General features: G+C 35.3%; 1 protein-coding gene across 1 annotated transcript in view; it reads right to left on the bottom strand.

Moving 5' to 3' along the window:
* IFRD1 (interferon related developmental regulator 1) overlaps positions 1-23,495 on the bottom strand; it is a 41,791-nt gene extending 18,296 nt beyond the window's left edge. The window contains exon 1 of the mRNA XM_074268280.1: positions 23,477-23,495. The gene's annotated coding sequence lies outside the window, so the exon portion shown is untranslated. The remainder of the gene's footprint in view (positions 1-23,476) is intronic.
* Between the last annotated feature and the right edge of the window lie 4,083 nt (positions 23,496-27,578).

Consider the following 27,578-nt stretch of genomic DNA (forward strand, 5'->3'; position numbering starts at 1 on the left):
ATGTACTGAGACCGCTTGTCGTCACCATCTATGGGCGGGGTCTCCGCCCTTACCGACCAATCCGGACGGACCAATCGACCCCTACTCCGTGCCACCCCGCATCCGGTCCGGTCTGTCAGAGACATAGACTCCCAATCCCATCCTGCAACACGCCCCGTGGAACCTAAAGGTCGGGCGGTCGTTGCTGCGCTGCATGCTGGGGGATGTTGTTTCTGGGAACGTGACACCCCGTATAAGCGCTCTCTCTTCCCCTTCAAACCAGTTTCTTTAATTGTCCAGCCGGCTTCACCCACGTGACTTCGCTCTCGTCCCCGCCCCCTCTGGGTCTCTGCCCAGTGAGTGACGCCTGGCCAGTCACGGGGTGGGGGGAGGGGAATGGGGTGAGAGGGTGTGAGCCTTAGGGCCGACTCATGTGACGGGCTGTGCCCCTGGAGGTTCTTTCCTCTTTTTATTATCCCTCACTTCTGTCACCAAGGGAGAGATTCAGGCCACAATTCCTTTCCCTGATTTTCTTTTGATTCTTTTTTCCTTTTCCACTCCTTTCTGACTTCGGTGGGGGTGGCAGGGTGCATTGGATCCCAGTCCATTGTTTTGTTTGTTCCCAAAGGAAATTTTTCGTTTTTAATTTACTTAGCTGCGAGATTACAGTGTTTCTCCTAGCAGCTGAGGAAATTTTCCTAAGAATTAGCATGCTGTTATCGGTTTACTGCCTTGCCTTGCCAATCACAGGGTTGATTTGGGGATACAGCTGACTTCTGAGAATTTAACAGCTGGTAAGGCAAATAACAGTTATAAATAGGCACTCTCCACAATATTTTCACACGTGACCCACATGTGGCAACTTTGCAACATTTGTCATTAGACTGGGTTAGACTCATCTCCGCTGAGAGCCCTGCCCACTCCTGTGCCTCTGCGTGGGGCAATGTCCGCCAGACTGGCAGGGCGAAGTAAACTCCAGGGAAAGGCTTCACAGTTATGACTTTTGATAAGGGATGACGCTATTGAAAATCAATCTCCTTAATTTTGTCAACTCATCGTGAAGAAGAATACCCATGTCAGTGAAATCACGGACCCTTGAAGATCTAGTAGCAACAATCAGGATTCTTTAGTTACCCACTCTTACGATTTTGAAATCTTTGCATCTAGTTCAGGACTTCTGAGCCAGCATCTTATTACTTATTTTTAAATTCGATGAGGTAATTAGATTGATATATTCTATCTATCCCCTGTACACATCCTTAAAACACCTTTCTATCTGTTTTCATTCACTAATGAATCCCCGGAAATCCTATGTACATTTGAGGTTTCTCCTTCCTTACTTCTCAGTTATTTCTCAGTCCTTTTTAGTGGATAACACCTTGCCAGGTCAATGAAAATGAGCAGGGTCACCTTTGACCTTTTTGTAATTGTCATTCTTAAATTTGCTGCAGTAGACCGACCACTCTAGAGTCCCTTCTCTCAGACATTCCATTCCCTAATGGCTTTTTTGAAAATGTTCTTTACTGGCCCTTTTCCTACTTACTCAAGCTATTCCTTTTTAATCTTTTTTATTTTTACTTTTTTCTGTATTATCTCTCTGTATTCAAGTATCCCAAAAACTATCCTGGATTCTTTTCTCCCTCTACACGAATTCTTTTTGGTGATCATCTCAGTTTTCAAGTGTCCAATTGTCATCTCTATGCAAATTAATCTCAAATTCACATATCTGGCTTTCATCTCTCTCCTGGTTGCCAGTCCTGCTTTATCAATTGTTTATTGAATGTTGCCACCTTGCTGTCCAAAAAAAATTCAAATTTACAGCAAATTCAAATTGCTCCAAAACTCAAATTCAACTTGTCCAAAACAGAATTCTTCTTCACCTACAAAACTATCCCTCCTTTTTTTTTCTTTTATTAGTTTTATTACAAATTTAAGAAACAAAAAAGCACTTCTATAACATAGTAGAATAGAAAAAAAAAAGATTGGACATGAAACTACAAATGTATTACATACAACTTGTTATCCCTTTTAAATATATAATAGTTACCATGTAACTTTCTCTTTTTTACTTCCCTTTCCCCTCTAGCAATAGCTATCATTAGACACAAATATTTATACACACACATATATAAAACCATTCTATACATACTTCTATTTATCAGTTCTTTCTCTGGCTACAGACAGTGTCTTCCTTCCTATGTCCTTTATAGTGAGTTTGAGTATGTATAATAGTTAAGATTTAACTTAGTCACACCATCCCTTTTCTTAACCTTTATATTTCTCTTCATGGTACCATTCTCAGACACTTAGATTTGTAACTCAAGTCATCCCCAATTCTTTCTTCTCCTTTGTCTCAATTATTTGCAAATTCTCACCAGTTCTGCCTTCATAATATTTCTCACATGAACCACCTTCACTCACATGACATCAACCTTAGTTCAGAGAGTTCTTTAGGACAAGAACAGTTTCATTATGTGCCATTTTATACCTAGTGCTTAGTAGCTTCTGAAGAAATAGTGGTTGAATTTAATTCAATTTGTTTTCTGTACTTTAGGTAAGAAGAAAAACCTGCACTATATGAGGATAGATCAATTTGCAATATAATCAAATCTGTGGGCTCATGATACCTACATATATACATAACTCAAAATTGGAAGGAACCTTAGATATTATATAGTCCAGGAGTTTTTAATCTGGAGCCTATGAACTCCCAAGTAAAGATAGATTTCATGGGGACCACTGGTCTTGGATGGGCAATATTTATTTATTTATTTCCACTGGCATGTAACTTAAATTTGGCATTCCCTTTATTTAAAAACATCATTCTGAGTAGAGGATGTTAGGTTTCACTAGACTGTCAAAGTGGTCCACGATAAAATATGTATCCAATTCATTTTTATCAATTTCTGTTTATTTCTTTGCAACAATCATTTCAGGCTGCCTCAGGCTTCTTATCTGTAAATGGAGATAATAATAGTACCTATGTCACAAAGTTGTTGTGAGAATCAAATTAGATTTTATATGTAAAGTGCTTAGCACCATGTTGGTATATAATGGTCATTTAATAAATAAATACTCCCGTCCCTTTCCCCTTTTTCCTTTGGTCCTAAAGGAAGAGGATTCTCTCTTCTTCACATAAACCAATCTCTCTACTTGCTTCCTTGAGTCTATATCTTTCACCTTTTTCAGGACTTCGCAACAGTTTCTAAGTATCTCTTTTGTAAGTATCTTAACAGAAGGAGGTACCTCCTTTATATTTGCCTACAAACATGCTTAGGTCTCCTCAGTCCTTAAAAAAAGAAAAAGAAAACCTTTTTCTTAACCTTTTTATGTCTCATCTTTCATTTTGTTTTGCATTATTTTTCCTGCTAAACTTTTATAAAATTTGTTTATATCATTGCTTTTACTTGCTCATTATCTATCATTTCCTTCTCACACAATCTATTGCATTATCATTTCTGTTCTGTATCTATTCCTAGTTCTTGGTGTTCACTTTTTCTAGTTTACCAAGGCTACTTTGTTTTTTGTTTTATCTAGATTAGCTCATGATTTAGATTTCTTATTTACCAGACTTATCTTCCCTTAAAAAAAAAAAAAAAAAAAAAACTATATCAATCATTTCTGGTAGCTTTAATTGTGCTACTTGTAACCAATTTTGATCTCTGCCTGTTTAGTTACAGTTTTCCCTTTTAAATCTATAGTCTCCATGAACCTCCCCGTGTCTATGAATCTCTTAACTTTCCTATCACATCAAACCCCAGTGACCCAGCAACAGCCCTGCCACCTAAGGTAGAATTTATATATCATTTCTTTATTTCCAATAAGAAACAATGTTTTATCATGTTAAATATAAAAAGCCAAAATTTTATCAGGTTAATAGCTGATAAATAGCAACAAAGACAAATGTGAGTTAAAATTCCATAATTGGCAAAAGTTAAAAGTAAGCACATAATTATTTTGTATTAAGACTTCTATTATGCAGTTGCCAAGACCATGAAAATGAGTTCAAAAAATTGATTGACTGATAAGCAAATTTAAGTTCTTTATTAGGCTGTATTTGGCTATAGGTTGATTTTATTTGGAATTTTGCTATTGGAATTCAGACAAAGTACTGTAGAACACCTGGGCCTTGAACTCTTTAAGATCTTCCAAAAGATTGAGAACAAGTGCCTATATCAGGCTTAACTCAGCAAAATTGTCAAATTCCCCAATCTCCTACCCCTAATTCCTGAGTGAGAATCTTTTTTCCAGTTTTTAGTGGCATATTTTTTACCTTTTTAGTACTTATATCTTTATTTTAGCATATTTTAATTAGCATTTTTAAGTGTCCATTGCATGCTATTTTGAATTACATTCATTATTCATACAAGTGTACAAATGTGAAATAAATATGTGCATCACCATTTTTATTAAAATCTAAGTGGCATTAGGCATAGGTATACTTAATATCAGTTTTGAAATAAAAATATTTAAGTCAAGATTAAAGGAAAAAAAATACAAATGGGATTTCAATGTTGAGCCTAGAGTAATGCACTCAATGTTCTTTATTTTGATAATTTGCTCAAAAGTACTCAGCTACTTGATATTGTAGCAGAAAAGGAGTGAGGGGAGAGAGACAAAAGACAAAATCAAAACTGTTTCTACACTTCAAGAATTCATATCCTAACAGAGTGTGGACCACAACATAGCTTTCTCTCTCACTCTGTTATTATTTGCTTGCATTTTGTTTTATTTCTCAGTTTTTCTTTTTCTTCCTTCTTGATCTTATTTCTCTTGTGCAGCAAGATAATTGTGTAAATATGTATACATATATTGAATTTACCATGAATTTTAACATTTAACATGTATTAACTGCCAGCTGGGGAAGAGGGGGAGAGGAAAGAGGGGAAAATTTGGAAAAAGTTTTGCAAGGGTTGAAAAAATTATCCATGCATATGTTTTACAAATAAAAAGCTTTAATTAAAAAAAAGAATTCATACCATAATACAACATGTACACATATAAATACAAAGTAATGTAAGTAGGTCCGAAAGCAGTAACACTGTTGAAATCAGGAAAAGCATTTTGCCTGAGATGACACCTGAGCTTGGCTTCTAAGTTAGCGATTTGAAGAGTCAGAGATGAAGAGGGAGAACATTCAGACTTGAAAGACAGTTTGTCTAAAGACACCAAGGCAGGAAATGGAATGCCTTAGATGGCAAACAGCAAGCAGTTTAATTTGAGTGGAATGTAGTGAGTGTGTGTGTGTGTATATGTGTGTAGGAGCATATGAAATCATGCTAGAAAAATAAGCTTGAGCTTATTGATCATGAAGGACTTTAAAATCCAAAGGAGTTTTTATTTTATCTTAAGGCAAATATATGTAGTTATAAAGCTTCTTAATCAAAGGAGTGGTATTGCCAATTCTGTACGTTAAAAATTTCAATTTGACATCTGTTTAGTGAATTAATTGGAAGGAGGGGAGAGATTAGAAGCAAGGAAACCAATAAGGAATAATTCCAAAACAAAAGATTGAAGGTCAAGAATAGAATTCTATCTATATGAACATAGAGAAGAGAAAAGATACATGAGATGTTGTTGAGATGAAAGATAAAATCTAACAACAAATTGCATATTGTGAAAGTAGGAAAAAGGGGAGGAGGAGAATGAAAAAAATCAAGAATAAATAACTGTCCAGTTATTGGTCCAGTTAGGTTGTGAACTTGAATGACTCTTAGAAGAATAGTACCCACAACAATAAAAAGAAAGGTTGGTAAAGTGAGCTTTCTCTTTTCATCCTTTCCCTAGGAAAAAATTGTCTTTCGGAAAAGAACCAATAAACATTCATTTTGTTGTTGATCAGTCATATCCAATTTTTTTGTTTTACCATTTGGGATTTTCTTGGCAAAGATACTGCAATAGTTTGCTATTTTTTTCTTGAGCTCATTTTATAGATGAAGATATTGACTTGCCTAGAATCTGGGATTAGATTTTAATTCAGTATTTCCTAACTCCAGGCTTAGTGCTCTATCTCCTACATAGGCATTGAGCCTAACATATAGTTGAAGACTTAAAAAAAAAAAAAAAAGATAAAACACATAGCTTATAATCTAATAGAAAACATAGTATTCATAATACATATAAAGTAATACATAAGTCCATTAGAGGTGCAAAAAAAGTGCTGAGGATTGTCACTAACAAGGCAAATCAGAAAGTTTCCCTGAGGGAAGTTGAATTTGAAAGATTAAGTAGGAATTCAATACAATGAGGGAGGACAGGCCTTCCATAAATAGGAGCTATATCATGAGTAAAGACGTAGGCATTAAAAAGTATGTCATTTACAGGGATAGCAAGCAGCCTGGTTTAATTAGTTTTGAGATGTGGAGAGTAGTATTAAATTATGGAGGACTTTGAATGGCAGACAAATGATTCTGAACTTCATTTAAAAGACAAAAGGGAATTATTGAATACTGAGCAGAGGAATAACATGATGTGATCTTTTTGTAAAGATCTGGTTGGCAGTAGTGTGAAATTAGTTTGTTGAGGGAATGGAAACAGAAAGAAGCCTTAATAAATGATTGCTGTAATAATAAACCATGATCTAGAGCAGGAGTGAGGAACACTTTTCTGCCAAGGACCATTTGGATTTTTAAAATGTCATTCACAAGCCATGCATAATCATCAACTTAAAAACTCAAGCAGTGGGAAGTAGTTGTACTTAGCTTTCTGCTCATCATCACCTGTGATTTCCTTGGCAGGGTCAGACCAAATGATTTCAAAGGCCTATATGGCCCACAGGTTAAACATTCTCCACCCATGATCTGGAACAGAGCTTCTTAAACTGTGAGTCATGACCCTATATGGAGTCTTATAACTGAATGTAGGGGCTTCAAAAATAAGATTTATTATCAATAAATGTTTTATTTGTATACCTTTTTTATATACCTGTACTCTTGGGGTCAAGTAAAAATTTCTGAGGCGAAAAGGGTCTGCAAATGAAAAAAATTTTAAGAAGCCCTGATTTTAAAAACTTAGGATAAAACATACAACCTACCTCCTGCCAGACAAGAAATATACTTAGAATGCAGAATGAGACAAACATTTTTTTGGACATGACCAATGTAAAAATTGGTTTTGACGATCACAAATTTGACAATTTGTGAGGGTTTTCTTTTTTAATTTTTTTGAGCCTGAGGAATGGAAAGGAGAAATAATTAATGCCTATAAAATGAAAAAGCAAACACATAATTTCTAATAATTCCCTAGGGTTGGTAATAAAGATTTGAATTAGGTTGGTGACAGTTCAAATACAGCTTAAGGAAAACAGAAATGAGACTCTTTTAAAATAGTATTTAGATCATTTGGCAGCTGATGAAATGTAAAGTATGAAAGGAAAACGTCAAAGAGAACACAAGAATTTGAACATGGCATGTTGGACAGATAGTGCCACTGACACAAATAATGAAATACAAATGAGTTTTGGAAGAACGATAATAAATTTGGTTTTGTAAAACTGTCTTAAGATGTTGATGGGACTTCCAGATGGAGACAGCAATATAAGTTAGGAGCTGTTGAGAGGTCTGGGTTGCCAATACAGATTTGAAAGTTATCTTTGTAAAAGGGAGAGTTGAGGCTGTGGGAAAAGATTGTAAAGGACAGAGAAATGAAGAAGAATGAGGACAGACCCTTTAGAAGCACAGGCATTAATTAAGTAGTAGGGAAGAAGAAGGTGAACATAAAAATAGAAATAATGATTAGAAATCTAAGCAGAGAAACAGGACAAAGTACTATTCCTTTAGCCAGGACAGAAATGAAAACTAGTAGTCAATAGTGTGAAATGCTGCAGAAAGATCTGGGAGATTGAGGAATAAGGAAAAGCCATTGGCTGTCCCCATTTAAATTTTTCCTAGTGAATAAATTTATTCAGAAACAGTGTTGATAATAGTAGGTGACAGTTTTTCTTTGAAACAAGGGTTGAACTAATATCTTGGGGTGCCATGAAGGATTATATCAGTATAGTAAAAACTCTGCTTCCTTCCAAACAGAAAAGGAATGAAATATGTACAACCCATCTAATCAGAAGCTTCACTTTTTTTTAAAGGGTTCATAGGTCATATTCATAGCAGTTTTTTATTTGTATTTTTATAGCTTGAACTTTTCTGTATGGGGAGGCATCTTTGACCTATATATTTTTTATTATTCCATTTTCCAATGGCCCATTTCCCCCAGTTTAACCATGATATATTGAATGAGTTTCAGAGGAATGTTAAATAAGCACATACCCTACATACTTAAGGAGTACTCAGATATTGTGACCAAATATAGGCATTCCTGATATCCCACTTTCTACCATTTTTCTATTCTTACTCTAGCATCAACTTCCTTCCTCCCTTCCTCCCTTCTTCCCTTCCTTCCTTCCTTCCTTCCTTCCATGCAGGAAAGATTTATTTTAAGTCCAGTAAGAGCAGGTGCCTAGAGTTAGACACACCCTTGAAATCTTTTGTTTCTTATAACACCATGTTGCCTAGTACTTTAAAAGAAACTGTTTAGAGTACCTTACTGAGCACTGCTTAACATAAGGCCCTACATTAAAATCCCATTTGTATTTTCCCTCATTTACTTTTCACCTGAATTTTAGAAATTGATATCATATATACCTATACCTAAAGCTACATAGATTTGAGTAAGCATGGTGTTACACATGTTTATTTCATAAATGTATAGTAATATAAATAATAAATGAAATTCAAAATCATCAAAGAAGATATACAATGAAATTATAAAATCAAAACTAAATCAAATCAACAAGTATTTATGGAGCATCTCAGTATAAGGCAAAGAAAACTACCAACCTATCAAACATCATCAAAATCTAATTATTGTACCTATGAATCACTTTTACCATCAATTTATCAGATCTTAATGTCCTATGTCATGCAACAAAAGGTGTTTGCTTTGATGTCTCAATTTATATTTGATGCATTCAACTTTTTATTTGTCCTTAAGATGTATCTGCCTCACTTAAGCTGAGGGAAATTTGGGTGCCTTTTTTCTTTTCTTTCACCCAGAAGCGCTATTTAAAACAAAAGAAAGTTAAGTACAAAACTAAAAAAAGGAAAGGAAAAAATTAGCTACAAAAAAAGGGCAAAAAAAGATTATTAGCTATAAAGAAATGACTGGGTGAAACTACTGCAAAAATGATTATATCCTGGGGAATTTTATTTGTCATCCACTAGAATGCTGAATTAAATATAACAATTGTCAAAAGAAAAAAAAAAAAAAAAAAAAAAACAATTGTCTATCCTGGATCTTAGCCACATTGTATTTTAGTTATGGGAAATACTAGATCTCGTATTGTAGGCTAGTGATTTCAAACTCAAATATATATGGATCTCTGCTGGTCTCACATTGACATAGAGAATTACAAATGAACAATATCTATATTATAATGCATTATTATTTATTTTGTTAAACATTTCCTAGTTACATTTTAACCTGATTCTGACAACATCCAGGAGTTTCATAGACTTAAGTTTTGATAATCTCTGCTATAGGAAGTCAGCAATGTTAAGTCTGAAGTTGGGAAATTAAATCAGGGCAAGTAGTATAAATTTGAAAGTCATTTTTGTTATGTTATCATACATACATGTTTTCTTACCTAGCCTTAATCATTAAATGGGACATTGCCTCAGTCAAACTGATAAGTGTTAAAAGTGTCATGAAAGGCTACAGTCTTCTATTTCAAGTAAGGCTGTCTCCAGTCATCCCAATTTATAGCTTACACTGGATCCAGCTGGCTTTGGAGGATAAAGCAAACTTGATAACTTGGCACAGCTTTCTCTCACTTAAATCCAACTTACTTGCATGTCATAGCATTACCTTCTTGATGTCATGGTGCTTTTCGAGAACAAAGGACAAACCAGAACAATACAAATCCATTTCTATTTAAAATAAGCACTATTCTATGAACTCTTAGAATGCTATAATAGTAAAATTTCACTGTATTAAAAGGAGTTTGAAATAGTGAAAAGAGCATTGGCTCTGATGTCAGCTGCTTACTAGATATGTGCCTTTGGACAAGTCACTTAATCTCCCTGTATTCCAAGTTCCTTAATTATAAAATGGAAATGGAAACATTGGTCTCAATAGATTCTGGGGCTCCTTCTAGCTCTTGATCTCTGACAATATTGAGAGGCATAGAGTTATTGCTAGAACACTAACCATGGAGTAAGATCAGGATGTGAGTGGTAACTCTTTTACTTATTAACCCACTTTTGTTTGTTTGGACGAAGTCCTTAGTTGTCTCATTTGTACAATAAGGATGATAATTCTTACACAATGTATCTTATGAGGGTGGTCGTGGGGGAATAAAAAGGAGCTATCATATAATCCACATTTATAGGATTATAGCTCTCATTTTTGATCCCAAAATAATATAGCTTCTAAAAATAGGCATAGTGTTTTTGTATATCCTCTATAGAACTTAAAACATTCTGAATTTAATAAATTATTAATAATTCAATCATTAGTCTTATTCCTCTAAAAGGTGTCATTGAGGAATTGTATTGACCCCATTTTGCATATAGAGAAACTCAAGGTTATTCAATAACTAAACTGAAATAATTCCAACATCACTATTCAATATATTATGGAACACTACCCAAAAATGATTTATAAGTAGCATCTACTCACTTTGGGAATTTGGGGAGAAATAGATCATCAGTATAATATTTGTCAGTATGGTTCATTTTCTGCCATAGGTTTTATGGGTTTTACTCAGGCAGTTAGGTAGCACAGTGGATAGCATCCTGGACTTGGAATCAAGAAGACCTGAGTTCAATTCCTCACTTAAAAACTTCTTAGCTGTGTGACTCTTTGAGACTTTCATCTGCTTCAGTTTCCTCATATATAAAACAGGGTTAATAATAGCACTTAGCCTCCTAGGTTTGTAATGAGGATAAGATGAGATATTTGTTGAATGTTTTACAAACTTTAATGTATTATATAAATGCTAGTTAATATTATTATTATTAGACCAATACTATCTGATAAAAGGGAAATAAAAGAATTTCATGGTAATTTTCTTAAAATAAAATAGAATTGTAGTTTTTATAATTTAGAAGGATATGGTTTTTATTGAATGAAAAACTGAGACTCAGAGAGGTTAAAAAACCTTTTCAAATTCACACAACTAACTAATGATAGAACTAAAATTCATACCTACTAGGCCAGTACTCTTTTTACAACACCATGTTGTATCAAGCTTTTAGATTTATGCCTCTACCATATGACTTGAGGCAGGCAAAATGGAATCACTTCCCAATTTTTATTCCCACATTCATTTAAAATTGGATCTCATATATTGCTATTCTTGCTTGTAGATTCAGAAATTGGCATGAGGAACTGCTAATATGGAAGTTTCTTCTATCAATGCAGATTTTCAACATGTTCTGAAACTTAGTATCTTAGAGACTTGCCCTTGATCACTGAATGTTTAAGTGATTTGCCAAGAATCTCAAAGCCAGTATGGGATTGGACTAGAACCCAGGTCTTTCTAATTCCAAGATCATTCTCACTATCTCCTCCCCCATACTGCCTCTCAAAACATTTTCATATGCAATCAATAGAAAAAATAAAATTATCTAGCAATAGTAGATATGTTATTCACATCATTCCATCAAAATTGCTCTCTCCAAAATTACTACTACCCGAAATTTGCCTTTTTCTGATTCCTCATTCTTTTTGCCCTCTCTGTGGCTTTTGACACTGTTGGTTATTTTCTTTCCAGCTATATTCCTCTTCTCTCTATGTGTTTATGACACTGCTGTCTCAGGATTTTCCTCTTACCTGTCTAATTGGTCCTTCTTTGGATTTTCAGAGAAAATTTTTGCTGGATTTTCATTCAGGTCACACCCACTAATTGCAGGTATCCCAGAGTTCTGTCCTAGCCCCTCTACACTTCCCCTTCTACATTATTTTACTTGGTCATCTCATCAACTCCCATGAATTTAATATTTGACTCTCAATTCTACCTACTTATCGTAAATTCCCTTTAGTCTCCCATTTCCAGCTGTATATTGAACATCTCAAACTGGATGTCCTTTAGATATCTTCTTCTCAACATGTCAAAAACAGAACTTATTATCTTTCCCCTCAACCCTCCTAAACTCTTCCCTCTTCCTTTTTTATAATTATAGAGAGTATAGCCAAACTCCCAGTAATCCAGGCACACAACCAAGTGTCATCATCCACCCCTCACTCTCTCTTATCCTCTATATACAATCCATTGTCAAAGTGTGTTAATTTTTAACATTCACATATCTCTTTTATCTTATATTACAGTCCATTATCTCCTTAGTTCTATACTATTGTAATAGTCTGGTCTCCCACAAATCTAGTCCTTACCACACTCAGCTGCCAAAATTATCTTCCTAAAGTGCAGGTCTAATCTTTCTCACCTCCAATAAATTTTAGTCACTCCCTATCACCTCCAGGATTAAATAGAAAAAGGGCATTCCATTTTCCAACGACATGCATTAGTTGTCTCTTATCCAAAATCCTTCCTGCTGGCTTCCTTCAAATTCTAGCTAAAATTCCACTTTTGACAGAAAGTCTTTCCCAGGCCTCCTAAATTTTTGTGCATTTCCTCTGCAAGGGTTATCTTTTCTATCTCTTTTTAACCCCAAACACTTAGAATAATGTTTAAAACATATTAGGCACTTAATAAATGTTTATTGACTGACTAACTGCTTTTCTAATGTGAACTAAGATTTTATTTAGAAAACAACATGATTGTTTGGAGAATAATCGAATGGACAGAAGACTTTGGAGTCTGGAAGACCTGGGTTCAAAGTCTACCTTCATCTTGTACTAGCTGTATCAGCATGATCATGGGAAAAATTTCCAGTGTCCCCTTGGAGTTCTCAAAATTATAAGCTATCTATTTTAGTGGAGGTAGTTTCAATCCCAGGAGTTTCTTTTCTCTGTTAATAAAATCACAGATCTTTTCCCTCAACCCTTCAAAAAAAAAAAAAAAAAAAAAAAAAAAAAACAAAGGATGCTCTGGGAAATCTAAAAGATAGAGAAGTTGGTGTTTTTTCCTTTAATTTGATATTATTCTTGTTATAATATTCTTGACATCTGTTGTTTCTATCAAAGATTTCAAAGATGCAAGATCTCACCTATAATTTAACTATAGGTTTTTCATAGCATGTAAACTAGTTATAGAAAACACACACACACACACACACACACAAATCAATAAGATAGATTTTTGTGTCATTGATACCTTTGATTTCTGTATTCCAGTTCTTGGAAATGAATCTTCATTTAGACTGGTCTGAGGTGATCAAGTGCTACATAGGATTACACCTCTAGGTACAAAAAGAAGCTCTGCCTGAGGCCAGATTTTAGGTAAAGGAATTTCTGCTTCTAATACAAATTAGAATCGTCTATTTTTTTAAAAGGCACTTTGGGGTTGATACCAGTTTCTTTGGCATAGAGAATTCACTAATTGTACCTAGTTGCCCCTGTTGAGATATATTGATTTAATTTCCCCCTCTACATAGTGCTGTGGGAAGGGGAAGAAGAGTCCAATTCTATATTACTCTATTAACAAGACCGGAATATTCCAGTGACTTTTTTTTTTTCAGACTGCCATAAGAATTCTTTTTCTCCTTTCCTTTCCTTTTCCTTCCTTTTCTCTCTATCCCTATCTCTTTGACTCTGTCTCTGTTTCTATCTGGGTCTGTCTCTCTCTTTCTCGCACAGTAGATAGCTTTGGAGTAGGAAAGACCTGGGTTCAAGTCTCTCATCTAATATAGTTTTCAACCAAATCTGGACAAATGACTTCATCTCTCATTGCCCCCGGGCAATTCTCTAAGATTATAAATTACACACAAGGTGGAGTTAGATAGAGGAAGTTAATCAGGAGGAAGACCTCTACATAGATAAAAATCACATTATTTTTTTTAAGTTTGTAATACAAAATATTCACCCAGAATTTCAAAACAGAAGGAAAAATGAAGTTTTAGGAGAGAAAAAGGATAAAGACTCAGGCAAGGAACATAGGAAAGCACAGAGTCAGGAGAGAATAGATTAGAGGTCTTGAAAAAATTAGTGCCACCATGAAGTTCAAGCATTAGCTTCAGGCTGGTAGACTATACCATAGTATAATACTAGAGGTCATACAGAGAGCCAATCTCAAAGCCAAGATCAAGGTTCAAGTATATTAAAAAGAAAATTATTTTGGGCATTTGTCCTCATTAACCAGGATAAAGAGAATTAAAAGAAGTTTATTAAAAATATGTCAAGGTGGCAACAAATTAAGGGGCTGATCACTGTAAATTAGCAAAGGTTTCAAAGACAGAGCCAGCTTTTATTAATAACTTTCATAATGAGATAAAGACAATTCAGATAGATCCACATCAGTAAAAGGAGTTAGCCATCATATTGTAACATCTCCCCAATTACCAGTTGTGAGGTCTAACAGGTACTGCTAGGTGATATATAGCAATTAATACAAAAGTTGCAGTCTAGGGGAGACCTTCTCCAGTCTCCTCTTAAGACTTACTAGCTGGACTGGAAATAATTGGTTGCTGAATCATTTAACCTTTAAATGACCCAGAGGACCTAATCTGCACCAAGGAAGATGTAACCAGTGCTAAGGGGGACATAATCAACACTAATTGGGATGTAACCAGCAATAATTAGCACTGAGGGAGACAGAACTAGCACTAAGAAGGACATAACCAACACTATTTGGAATGTAACCAGAACAGGGATGAAACCAACCAGAAGAGGAAGTAACCAGCATGAATGGGATATAGACTGCACTAAGGGAGATGTAACCAGCACGAAGATGGACTTAACTAGCACTAAAGGATCATAACTAGTATTAAAAGGGTTGTAACCAGTCTTAAGAGGATGTAACCAGCACTAAGCAGACATAACCAGCACTAAAGGAGATGTAACTAGCCAAAAGGCAATGTCACTAGCACTAAGGGGACATAACCAGCTCAGGGGAAACAGATATAACTAGCACTAAGGAGGGTATAACCAAAGGAGATATAACAAGAACTATGGTAAACACAACTAGCACTAAGGAGGGCATAACCAACATTAAGGGGAACATAACCAAGTTTAAAGGAAACAAAAACAGCACTAAAGGAGACATAATCAGAAATAAAGGGGATGTGACCAGCACTAATTGAGCTATAAATAGCACTAATTGGGACATGACAAGAACAAAAGGAAGACATAACTAATACTAAGGGAGTTGTGACTAGCACTAAGGGAGTTGTAACTAGCACTAAGGGGAAACATAACCAGCATTAAGGGAGACATAATCATAAAGATGTCTTATTTCTAACAAGGCATCTAAGTTTTATTTGTTAAAGTAGGGTTTTTTTTTTTGGGGGGGGAGGCAGTATGTGTGTGTGTGTGTGTGTGTATGATAATTCTCCTTTTTAATGCAAAATTTAACCAACTTATTAAGATAAGATAGCATGTTCACTTTTGAAAAAGATTTTAAGCCTATCCTTATCTTGAAGATAGAGAGTACATGTTGTGTCAGCCTTAGTTACTGAGATTATTAGAATAATAAGTTGCCATTTGAGACCTGTTTTGATATACCTGAATGGGAATCTGCATGGGATAGTATTGGAGAGAAACATAAAGTTAAGTACACTTTTCATAAATATAGTAACAGCTGCTTGGAAAACAGAACCTCAGAAGTAATATTTCAGTCACCAACAATAGAAAACAATGAAGAAAGCTGCTCTTTCAGAGAAGAAAGAAAAATTTGTAGCAAAACTCTAAATCTTGAATGATAGTTATTCATGTAATAGTTTCTTTGATTCTCTAAGACAGACTACTGTTTCAAATACCTTCTGGCATTCAGAATTATTCTAATTAATCAAAAAAGTGAATTTTAAAGTATAATTAGATACTTAATGAAACCCAAGATCATAATTGGTGTTAAGATTGATTTTATGTCTTATGTTTTTGGTAGGTAAAGATATTTCAAACCAATAATTATCATTTGAATTTGACAAGTCTAATGCTTATTAGTTTAGAGTCTTAAAGTGGAAATCTATAATTGGTATAAAATAAGAAAATTGGATAGGATACAAGAAGCTGCAAAAGTGTCATTAGCAACAGGCTTAAGTAGTCAGCAAACATTTCTTGAAGAAGTGAGTTGTCTCCAAGGTATTTTTCTTTTCTTTTTTCCCTTGGATAACTTTTTTTTCAATAATAGCTTTTTAATTTTTCAAGATACATGCAATGCAAAGATAGTTTTCAATATTTCAATATCCTTACAAATATTGTGTGCCAAATTTTTCTCCTTCCCTTCCTATCTCTCCCTTCTAGACAGCAAGTAATCCAATATAGATTATACATATACAATACTTCTAAACATATTTCCATATTTATCATGCTGCACAAGAAAAATCAGATCAAAAGGAGAAAAAAAACAAGCAAACAAGAAGAAACCAAAAAAAAAAAAAAAGGGGGGGGGGAACACTATGTTGTAATCCACATTCAGTCTCTATAGTTCTCTCTCAGGATGCTGTTGGCTCATGTCTATTTGAATCGCCTATAAGGTATTTTTCAAAATCCAGCATAACTTTGAACTATTTTAGGGATTCTTGAAGGAGATATCAGCTGTTTTCTAGTGCATAAAAATGGGTCTGCAGAAGACCTGTCCAAGGTCAAATTTGTTTTTTGTTTTTTGTTTTTTTCCAAATGTGCAGTTTTCAATCAACCAATGAACCTGCTTGAGTGCCTACAATGTGTCTAAGAACTATGGAGGAGATACAAAGGAATATGACCCTTAAGGATTTTAGTCTAGTGGATAAATTTATAATCTAGAGAATCACATAAAAAGATCACCATTGTAAGATTATAAATAAAAACTTGAATGAGTGGCACAGTGTAGTATCAGTGAAGTAGGAGTGAGATTAGTGAGATTTCACAAAAGAAGCGAAATTTACAAGCTGGTAGTATTTGGTTAGGAAGTGAAAAAGAGTAAGGTCATTTAAATTAGAAAAAAATATCATGAGCAAAGGCATGGAAGCAGGAAAGTCAGTCATTTTTCTGCAAAGGTAAGTGGATTATTCTGGTTGGAGTAAAGAGTTCCTATAGAAGAGGTCTGTTGAAAGGGATTGGGCAACTAGAAAGTAATTATTCTTGAGAATTGAAAGTGGGTCCTCAGGGCATCCTATTTTGGGAATTTCTGATCACACTTTGGATGAAGTGAAATGGGAGGGAATGGGAAGATCATAGTGTTTAATTTTTCATTGATTCTGCCAAAAGAAATCAGAACTGCTGGCTTTCCTGTAGCTCTGGAGAATCAATGTTTTAAAAAGTCCTCGTGTGCAACACACACAGAGCTAAAAGCTAAGTTTCAAAGGAAAAAGTATGGATATATGAAGGGAAAGGAGGAAAAGTCACTCTGTAAGGACACACAATGACCCTTCTTACAAGATAGATAATAGGTACCAAGAGACAACTATAAGTCAACAGAACTTCTAAGGGAGGGACTCCTAGACCTTGGCACCTTTTTTGCTAAAGTTGTGGATTCTGCTGAGAAGTTGCAATCACTTCCAAATCCTAATTCCTCCCATACTTCCTTTGATAATATTCAATTCCCAGGGGATTTATGGGTATCCAGGATGGATGATAGAGGTCATTTTCAAAGAACTAGTATGGCTGAACAAAGCACATCTGTACCCATAGAACATTAGAAGTTGCTATGGTAACTTTTATGGAAGATATAGTGCTTGTTAATTTCTCTTTAGTTTTAACAAATTTTTCTGGGTAGAGAATAGTATTAGCCCTATAGCTTGTCTACTGAAGAGATTTCCCAACTTTAGAACAGGGTATTAAGTCAAGCATTATAGATACTGAAGCATACCAAATAGTTCCTATTCTCCCTCTAAACCTCCAGAAAGATGAGATAGGTAAAAAAAAAAAAAAAGTTAGGGAAAGGCAGGCCCTAAGAAAGGGGTATCACAATGATGGGACCAGGAAAAGGACTACGGTGATCCACAGAGATAGAAGGAAACATATCCTTCCCACTCCCTCTCCTCCAACAATTATTAGCATTTTAGGATAGTCTTAATGACATCTGCAGGCATATAATATTGCATTAAGTAATCTGAAGATAGTCTCTTGTATATTGTTGTTAAGTCATTTTAATAGTGTCCAACTCTTGGTGAACTCATTTGGCATTTGCTCATCAAAGATACTGGAATGTCTTGTCATTTCTTTCTCTAACTTATTTTACAGATGAGGAAACTGAGGCAAATAGTTAAGTGACTTTGTTAAGGGTTATATAACTCAAAGTGTCTGAATGCATTTGAACTTGATGCATAATATGCCACATATGCTTTTATATGATCATAGGCCTTATATCTGTCCAAATCTTTCTATCACTCACATAACTTTCTCCAACTTCTATTGCCCATAACCTTCTCTTATTCTTTCCCTTTCTCCTTCCCTTCCCCTACCTTTGCCTTCCCTTGCCTTTCTTTTCCTTTCTTCATCACTTCTCTTCATCTAAGTGAATAAACATTCATTAAACACTATGTAAGGAGCACTGAAATAGATTCCTGGGAGTCAGAAAAGAAGTTCAAATTTTGTCACAGTTTCTACACTTAGGAAAGCTATAATATAGTTGGAGTGGAGTTGAATTGACTCTTATAAAGGCAACTATTAAATATAAAATAATAAATATGTGATAAAGGAAGAAAGGGTTAAATGTTATAAGCACTGAGACAGCTAGATAGTGCAGAATAGCACACCAGCCCTAAAATCAGAAGGACGTGAATTCAAATGTGACCTCAGATACTTAACACTAGCTGTGTGACCCTAGGCAAGACACTTAACCCAGCTGCCTCACCAAAAGAAAATAAATATGAGCAAATCTAATTCAATGGTTCTCCATAGAAAAAAATAGGTTGAAAAATTGGAGGGACCTTGGAAATAAACTTAAGGAGTTTGGTTTGATTTTGTAGACAATGAAAAGCATTTAAAGGCTTTAGAGAAGAGAAATGCCATGATGAAAGTGATGTTTTTAAAAGTTTCATCTGATGACATGTCAGACCATGCTCAACTTTCTTTCCCTCTATCTCAAGCTTTTACTTAGAAGGGTTTCAAGCTCTTACTTAAATATTCATTTCTGCTTCAGCAAACAGTTCCTCCATTTTAGTTATATATTACATACACTCTGGCTTACTCACCCACAGACAAACTGCTTTGTCTACTTCTCAGGATTTTAGAGTATCACATTAGCTCAAGTCTTTACCAGTTGTGTTCCCCACATTATTAGGTGCAAGTGAGTAGCACCCCAGTTCCCTTTAAGTACTTCATCTTAGTTTTATTTTTTTTAATAAAAGAATACTCAAGAATAAATGCCAAAATATTTTCCCGAGTACCTGGGATGGGGATGAGGGAGAGCAGTATATTCTCCCTTCAACACTTTAGTGTATAGGAGGAGCAGGCTCAACCTAGCTAACACAGCTTTGGTCCACAAAGTTCATGTCCAGATGTAGCAGAATTGCCATATTAGTCCTTAAGACATTAAGGCTAAGCTGGTTTCAAAACTCTGCATGGAAACTTGGAATAACAAAATACCTTCTAAATTCTGAACTCTTGAATGCCAAGGCATCTTCAGAATTTTCTAATCCCACAAAGCCATAGAAGTTCCACTTCCTTTACTAAAATAGAAAAGAGCAGAATACATGGAGTGAAACCAATTTCTCAGGCCCTGTGACTTCAGAATGGACAATACCCCAAGACCTCTTACAACAAAATCTGTACCATAGGTGAAAGGGTCACAGCACTAGGAACAAAGCAGCCAAAAGAACTAAAGACCTAGCAAGTTTTAGCTAAGGCTTTAAAGTGCTTCAGCAGCTAACAGCCTCCCCTTTCCTATGTGATAAGCTAGAACAGTTATAGAATTTCTATGCACTCTCCACAGTTTTTCCAAGCCACTTCCATTCCATGTCATTCAGATTCTTTCAGAAGCAACCTCCCAGTCTCATCACATGGAAAGAAGCCTACTATCTGAGGCATTCTGAACATGCACCAGAAAACCTTAATCATAATATCTTTTCTACAAAAATAATTCCTCTTGTAATTTTCTTTAAAATAAACGAACAGATGTCCTCTTTTTGGGATAACCATCATAAAGCAGTTAAACCTTCCTCAGACAGACGAAGCACCTGAGTCTTAGTGGCTAAGACCCTACTACATAGAGCCAGAGCTTTGAGGACTGGATTACTGCTAGGCCCTCCCTGATAGAAGTAATTCCATGTTTGACTACTGGTTAACTAGCCTATTTACTAGAGAAGTTGCTATGTATCAATTTAAGCAATTAATATAAAGTTCTCCTGATCAATAACCTGTTTAGCCAGCATCATCTAATTCAGATAAACCAGATTAACAAATTTTGCTAATGTTTCTATGGTTGATAATGAGGGAGGGGTGTACAGTTGTGTACTTGTTGATTGACTGCCTCAGAGATCCTCCACTCCATAAATATGTTCAGAAATAAAAATCAGATATAAGGGCAAAGACTCTAAAGATCTAAAGGCCCACCATGTATGCACACCACCTGTGATTGCATGAGACAGTATGGTTAGGGGGCTGTACACTTACATGCCTATGAATAATAAACTTCCTGACTTATGATCTTTTGAATTTTTCTGTTCTTTCTTAGTATTTCAGCCACAATCAACTCACATGAGCAAAAAGTTTTAGCTAAGAGGGCTACTAATAAGAAGTAAACGGAATCGTATCTTCATTTCAAGGAGAAATGTGGATAATTTGTATTTATGCCAGAACCTACTAATAGGCATATAAAAATAAAGTAAAAGTTAAATGAAAGGGCCAGAGGTGTTTGATCATCAGAGAGAAAAAAATATTCTTTGAAAAACAAATTTGTATTTGTATGATTGTATTTGTAATGGGCTTTAGTTTTCTTTTCTTTTCATTGGGTGGGAGTGGAGTAGATACAGAATTTAGAACTGAAAATAAAATAAAATTGAATTTTAAATATTTTAATTGAAATCAAATTATTTATTTATTAAAAATCAAAAGAAAAGAATGGAAAAAGTGTTCAAGAAGAAAATAATGATCTGCACTCTGATCAAAGAGGGACCTTTGAAGTAGTCAGAAGACAATCTGGATTGTACACCCTCCTTCCCTCTCCCCCCATCCACAAGAATATTGTAATTAGCAAAAGTTAACAAACTGGTTTACCTGGATAAAGCTAAACTGATTATGATCAGAAGAGCTTTATATTAATTGCCTAAATGTGGCTGACCAGACCAAAACTAGGTTCATAGGAACTTCCCAGTAAATAGATCAATATTAATAGATCAAAATAAATAGGTCAATCAGTGGTCAAACATGGGATTTCTTCTGTCATTGGTGGCCTAGCAAAAGTTTAGTCCTCATAGCTCACTATTGTGGTAACCTATTTATTGGCCACACTAATCCTCTATGTTAGGCACTCAGTCATTAGGGCTCACTTGTTTGGCCCTTCTGGGGAAAATTTAATCTCTTTGTGTTGCATTTCTCTATAGGAGGACAGTATCTGCTCAGCAACCTTTATTTGACAATTATTTGACATTCCATCACCCTTATTGCAAATGGAAAGTGGATTCTAAAGGTTAAATGTTTCTACAGAGTCCTTTAGAGATTGTTAATTTTCTTCCAGGGTATAAAATGGTCATCAGGTTGCCATCTGTTAAAATGACCTCACCAAGACATAGTCCATAGCTACTGAAGCCAAGATCTGATAACCAGGAAAGGATTATCTAATTCAGTTGAATTACTCATATGGTTCCTCCTTTCTACTGCTCTCTAGATGATTCTTTATCCCTCCCTAACCACTTTGGATCTGGAGTCAGAGATCTGAATTTGGGAGTCATCTGAATGAATAGAGATGATGTCACAAACATGGATAAGATCTCCAAAGGAAACCGTATTTATAAAGAATAAGAGAGTTAAGAAAGCAACCTTGGGAATTATCCATAAAGTATTTAGGAGAGATGATAAAATCTGGATAGTCTACTATCTCCCATATAAGGAAAAGGGGACAGATGGAGACAATTAGAATGATTAATATCTAGAACTGGATTAACTTTGGAAAAAAGGAGAACAACGGTCAAACTAAGGATATAAATTCAGTTGTTCATTCTGTAAGTCAATTACCACTTATTGAGTACCTACTATTGTGCCAGACCATCCAGGGCCATCTCCGGTTGTCTTGATCTATATTTGACTACTAGACCTAGATGGCTCTGGAGGGGAAAGTGAGAAGGCTCTCTCTTAAATCTAGGTCCCTTACATGTCATGGCATCACCTCCCTGATGTCATCATGATCCTCATCAAGAATGAAACAACAGCTTTTCAAGATGATACTGAAAACTTGCCAAAGTAGTCTACAGTAATGTACCAAGCAGTATTGGGTATTTCTCTCCCTCAAAAGGTTCAAATCAGGTAGGAGAACCTGACAGATTTAGAGCAAGCTACCAGTGGACTATAAACTACTTGAGAGGCAAAGACTATTTCATTTTTTAGTATGTGTACAGCAGAATGCCTTCATATGATGGGCACTTAATAATTATTTGGTAAACAGAAGTGAAGGTGAATGAAAGGAGTTGGTTAATGGACCAATAGAAATTATACAGATAGTAGACTATTATTACAGCCTGAAAACCATATGGAGATTTTAGGGAGATGCATGATATAACAGAATATGCATTTATATGATCATAGGCTCTATACCTGTTTAAATCTGTCTCATATAGCTTTCTCCAGCTTCTATTCCCCATAATCTTCTTAATCTTTTCCTTTCCTTTCCTTTCCTTTCCTTTCCTTTCCTTTCCTTTCCTTTCCTTTCCTTTCCTTTCCTTTCCTTTCCTTTCCTTTCCTTTCCTTTCCTTTCCTTTCCTTTCCTTTCCTTTCCTTTCCTTTCCTTTCCTTTCCTTTCCTTTCCTTTCCTTTCCTTTCCTTTCCTTTCCTTTCCTTTCCTTTCCTTTCCTTTCCTTTCCTTTCCTTTCCTTTCCTTTCCTTTCCTTTCCTTTCCTTTCCTTTCCTTTCCTTTCCTTTCCTTTCCTTTCCTTTCCTTTCCTTTCCTTTCCTTTCCTTTCCTTTCCTTTCCTTTCCTTTTCCTTTTCCTTTCCTTTCCTTTCCTTTCCTTTTCTTTCCCCTTTTCTTTCCTTTTCCCTTTCCCCTTTCCTTTTCCCTTTTCTTTCCTTTTCCCTTTCCCCTTTCCTTTTCCCTTTCTCCTTTCCTTTTCCCTTTCTCCTTTCCTTTCCTTTCCTTTCTCCTTTCATTTCTTTATCACTTTCCTTCTCATTGCATTTTTTTTCCATTCAAGATGGGAAAAAAATGCATCCTAATACAACTTCAGAACATTATCCTATTGGTGAACAGCTCAGGCCTGATAGAATGTCTCTAAGGTAAAAAATCCATTTAACATTGAGAGAAATTGTACAATCACCTTTCTGGAGCTCAGTTTCTTCAATATGGATCCAGAGGAAACCAGCAGCTAGAGACACTAGAATAACAATTTTCAAAGAAGGTGAGGTTGGGGGAGGGACATCAGCCTTGCCAGGGCTACTTGTGTCTTGGCCTTGATAATGAACATGGACCAATAATAGGAACTGCTGAGTCATTTTTCCTACATAGAGAATACTCAAAAAACACCCTTCTAAACGCAGCCTTTCTGTAGTAGTATTATATGAATTTTTGTCTCATATTCTGCCCTGTGTGGACCTTTGACTCTCATCTCCTGGCTCCCACACTGTTTATAATTATCTTCCTCTTTGCCTAATATATATTTATATTCTGATTTCCTGATTACTGATTCTGTTGGGTTTTTTATTCACATCATTTCTGCATTAACCTCTTCCAACCTCGTCCTTGAAGAAGAGTCAGAAGTCTAGGTATTTTCCATGCCACTGTGGCAGCAAGTTAATCAAACTCCACTTGTTAAGATTGTTATGAGTCAAAATCTGTGAGTCAGTTCAACTACTCCCTCAACTAGGAGAAATAACTTCCTTTACAGAAAAATGATTGATCTTTTAAAGGCATTATTGGGGTGGGGAATGAGGGTGGCAGTAGAGAGAGAGAGAGCTAGGAAGAAACATACAGTGTATGTAGTAAAAGGAAGAAAAATTAAGTCCAAGAAAGCTAGTTTATTAGTTTCTTAGTCATTTCTCTTGGATCTAAAGATGCTTCCAAAATTATAGCCATTCCATAAGAGTGGCTTATTTTATGATATAACATCTCCTTTGAAAGTCTCTCCCCTAATAAATATCTATTTCTATCTAGAGATCATGAGATCTAGGGCTTTAAGAGATCCTTAGAGATCATTTTATTCAAAATAAAGGTCATAATGGTATTAATTAGGAGACCTGAGATTCAAACTCTTAGTATAGTAATTTTCTACTGAGTTTCTCTTGATACAAATCCAGTGCCTTTGCCACTATACACTGCTCGACCTTATTAATCCCATAACTGTTTGAAGTAAGAGTGTGGTTTAATTTTGATATATCACCTCACATATATATCGATTTGACAAACATGATAAAGTTTTTTTCTTTAAAAATATCAATAGCTATTTAATTTGTATTAGCCGAAAATTGGAATTGGATACATCTCTAACAAAGAATGACAACGAATTATAGTACATTTGTGTTTTTAAATAATATTTACAAATATATAAAGTGAAGTATTAAATATACAATATATGAAGGAATACTATACAAAGAAATCAGAAAAATGATGAATAAAAAATTTAGTATTGGAAAGACGGAGAGAAAGCAGGCACATCAGTCTGCTAATGGTGAAGCTGTAAATTAGCTAATTATTATAGAAAGCAATTTAGATTTATAACATCCCAAAGTTAAAAATTCATCACCTTTGACCCAACTTCCAGTAATGTCTCCACTAGACCTGTATGCCAAAAAAATTATAAAGGAGGAAAAGGGACCCACATGTGCAAATGTGGCAGCCCTTTTTGTAGTGGCAAGAAACTAGAAACTGAATGGATGCCCATCAATTAGAGAATGGCTGAATAAGTTATTTATATATGAATGTTATGGAATATTATTGTTCTGTAAGAAATGATCAGCAGGATTATTCCAGAGAGGCTTGGAGAGACTTACATGAACTGATGCTAAGTGAAATGAGCAGAATCAGGAAATCATTATATAGGGCAATAGCAAGATTATATGATGACCAATTCTGATGGACATGGCTGTCATCAACAATGAGGTGATTCAGACAAGTTTCAAAGGTCTTGTGATGAAGAGAGCCATCTACTCCCAGAGAGAGGATTGTGGACATTGTGTGTGTATCACGAAACATAGCATTTTCATTCTTTTTGTTGTTGTTTGCTTGTATTTTGTTTTCTTTCTCATTTTTTTCCCCTTTTGGATCTGATTTTTCTTGTGCAGCATGATATTTGTGGAAATATGTATAGAAGAATTGCACTTGCCATCTAGGAGAGGGGGTGGGAGAAAGGGAGGGAAAAAATTAGAACACAAGATTTTATAAGGATGTATGTTGAAAATTATCCATGTATATATTTTGAAAATAAAAAGTTTTAATTAAAAAAAAAAGAAAATATTCCTAATATCTCTATTTGTAATAGCTGAAAAGTTGAAATTAGTTCTGTTTGTTTATGGTTGTCAGGTTATTCAAGCAAAGTTTATCCATTTAAAAATCATAACTGTGCTTTAATTGAATGTGTTATAGTCCTAACATCAAATATGTTTATCATATGAAGGGTCCAGATTATTTATAGAGATATCTTATTTCTTTTAAACTACTTCCCCAACTTCCCAAATTCCAGGAAAATCTCTCCACTCGTCCCAGGAGGCTGGCACCAATTCGGTTTAATAAACATTTATTAAGTATATACTGATGAGTACTGGAAATTAAAAAAAACAAACAAACAAACAATCCTTACCTTCAATAAATTTACATTCTATCACAAAGATACATAATGTGCTTAGAGAAGAAAAAATAAAGCAGTTTGAAAAGAGAGAACATTAACAATCAACCAGTTAGGAAAGACTTTGCTGAAGAGGTAGCACCTGAGCACCACTCCCTCATTTATAAATAATCTGTCTAAAATGTGTTAGGGGAAGAGTTTTATTAAAAGAAAGGAAACCAAAAACATTTTATGTTTGTTGTTCAGTCATCTCAATCATTCATGACCCCATTTGGAGGGTTCTTGGCAACAATACTGGACTAGTTTGCCATTTCTTTCTCCAGCTCATTTTACAGATGAAAAAATTGGGGCAAATAAGGGTAAGTGACATGCCCCCATACAAGTCAATATGTGTCTGAGGCCAGAGTTGAACTCAGGCCTGACTCCAGGCCTGTTCCATCTACTGAACCACTGATCCACCCCTAAAATTTTTTAAAGTTATCATATTATATTATTATATTATAAAGTTTTTATTATAGTAATTAATTCAAAGACTCAGGAGATCACATAGTGGAATATTGACTGGAAGTGAGGAATATCTGAGTTCAAATTCTGCCATATGGACTCACGAATAATCTTTTAGCCTTTTTGGTGCCTCAGTTTACTCATCTTTAAAGTGATAGTTGTGCTTGGTGGCTTCTAGTGTCCCTTCCAGTTCTAGTTCTATGATTCTGTGATCAAATTTTTCAATTGCCCAGGCAAAAAGAATGATAGTTTCTCAGTTTTTGAAGGTATCCCTCAACCTAAGCATTCTCCTGGACAGACTAGGGCTCACCAGCTCTTCCACACAGAGGTCACAGCTCTTGTCACCCACTCCTCTTCCCTTCCTTTCTGAGGCTTGAAACCTCTTCTGCATAGGTACATAAAAACTTCCCAGGCCGTGGATCTTAGTCTCATTCTCCTATTCTCCTGTTGGGATCTGCTTCTGTCCTGGGTTATAAGAGAGCCCAAAATAGAATCAATAAATTTGCAAATAAATAGAAAAAAATAAATTTGTGTCAGAGACTCAAAATCATCTCTCAAACTAAGCCAGAATATGCCAGTAAGAGTTCCTCCTCAGAGCAGAGATGAAAGTGATACAGTGGGATCTCATTAAGTTTCCTACAATTTATGAAAAATCCACCAGTGGCAAAGAGAAAAGTTTATTTAAGCAGTATATTCACTTTCTCCAACCCCAAGCCCTATATCCTCCTTATTTTCTACACCCTCATTTGGGAGTTGAGAATGGCCAGCACACACATAATCTGGAAGATGGAATGAATAAGGATGCCTACTCTGACTCACTCTCCTCCAGTTTGCAGCCCTGTTGACCAAAGGTGAAGGCTGATGGCTTTCATGAAGTGAGCAAAAATTACAGGCGCCACCATTTCCTCTGTCCTCAGAGTACTCATCGTGTGCTTGAAATTGCTCCATCCTGGTCAGTGGCAATTTCCTATTAGAGTGATGAAATTAGTCTCCCAACAGCACACACCCTATCTCTGCTGAGTCTCTTACAGAGGCAAAGTACAATAATGAGTAAGTGAGTATAGTAACATCAAAGGAGTAGTCTCAAGATGTCATTGTGCTTTAATCATCCTCCATTCACTATGCAATAATGCAAATG

Source organism: Sminthopsis crassicaudata, chromosome 5, assembly GCF_048593235.1.
Source record: "Sminthopsis crassicaudata isolate SCR6 chromosome 5, ASM4859323v1, whole genome shotgun sequence".
Taxonomy (NCBI): Eukaryota; Metazoa; Chordata; class Mammalia; order Dasyuromorphia; family Dasyuridae; genus Sminthopsis; species Sminthopsis crassicaudata.